The sequence below is a fragment of the Austrofundulus limnaeus genome, unplaced genomic scaffold (assembly GCF_001266775.1).
Source record: "Austrofundulus limnaeus strain Quisiro unplaced genomic scaffold, Austrofundulus_limnaeus-1.0 Scaffold43, whole genome shotgun sequence".
In the NCBI taxonomy this organism is placed as follows: domain Eukaryota; kingdom Metazoa; phylum Chordata; class Actinopteri; order Cyprinodontiformes; family Rivulidae; genus Austrofundulus; species Austrofundulus limnaeus.
This window is the reverse complement of record NW_013952445.1, coordinates 1,384,404-1,385,680: the sequence shown is the minus strand read 5'-3', so window position 1 is coordinate 1,385,680 and position 1,277 is coordinate 1,384,404. Positions and strand designations below refer to the sequence as shown.

At 43.3% G+C, this 1,277-nt stretch overlaps 1 protein-coding gene across 2 annotated transcripts in view; it reads left to right on the top strand.

Annotated features, from left to right (window-relative positions):
* Nucleotides 1-42: 42 nt before the first annotated feature.
* Nucleotides 43-1,277, top strand: part of gpam (glycerol-3-phosphate acyltransferase, mitochondrial) — an 18,268-nt gene continuing 17,033 nt past the window's right edge. For both annotated transcript variants that reach the window (XM_014007630.1, XM_014007629.1), the window contains exon 1: nucleotides 43-290. The gene's annotated coding sequence lies outside the window, so the exon portion shown is untranslated. The remainder of the gene's footprint in view (nucleotides 291-1,277) is intronic.

Below are 1,277 nucleotides of genomic sequence, written 5' to 3'. Positions count from 1 at the left end.
AGAGAGAGAGAGAGAGAGAGAGAGAGAGAGAGAGAGAGAGAGAGAGAGAGAGGAGTGGGAGTGGCGCAGCGCCGCCCTCTGCTGGCCACCGGCGGAACTGCACTTGCTGTGTGACGGGTTATTCAAGACGGCGAGTTGTGGTTCTGCCTCACTGCGTGTCAGAGCCGTGCTGCCTACTCCTCACAGGAGAGAAGAGACCGAAGGAGCTAGAACACTCCTTGGTCTGCCGGTTTCTTTGTTATCGMCGAGCTTATTTTCGAGAAATGAACCAGCGCAGCACATCATTCTGGGTAAGCCTTCTTTCCACGAGCCCTTCTCTAGCGAGCTAACATGATGCTAGCAGCTACAACACCGGGGATTGAGGCAGCGTGCAGCCCGGTGCGGCTCTTTTATCGTCATTGAAACAACACCTGTATTGTAYCACTAGCTCTTTTACTAACGTTTTTGACACACGTATGACGAGATGTGCCGTAGTTTTCTGTAACAGCTGATAAATTWCACTGACTTTGACACTTGGGTCAAAATGATTGACAGTTAAGGTATTTAGGGTTAAACCGGTATAGTGAGTTCACTGTGTGTTAAGTACTGATTGGGCTACGATGAAGCTTGGCAGCATTACCAGGAACTGCTGAGGACAGGGTGGATATAACTGTAAAACCTGGAATTCTGTCTAGTCAAACCAGATGCTATCAGCTTTTTTTTTTTTTTTTTTTTTTTTTTACCCAAAAGAAAAAAAGAAGTTGCTACTGTACAGCAAAGCCACACAACAGGCTGGCATGTTTTGTGCTATTGTTGTCTGCTCCTAGTCATCTGCTCTGCCCATCTGCCACAAAGACCTCTTCTGTTTGACCTGGTTATTGCAGACAGTGTGGACAGTATGGGAGGGATTAACCCAGTACTGGGACTACACTCAGCCTTTGGTTCAGATTGTTTTTACAAACTGGGAGGTGAGGACAAGTTAAAGGGTTGGATATGATCCAWATTGTTCCAGTAAAGTCTGCTCATCAGATGGGAATACTCAATAATAAATCCATTTTCTTTTATCTGTCACCAATGTGACCAGCACTACTGCTCACAGTGCAAATAATACATTTCTTGATGGTAAACAAACAATATGAAGCTAAATATTGCCCCTCTGATGACACACAAAGCAGTGACAGAGATTCATAAAGTGACTCACAAATCTATTTTCAAAATTCAATATTTTTAATTATTTTTGTGATCTTCTTCCTTTTTTTAATATTTTTTTTTTGGTGGGTATTTTCTTGTATATGTCC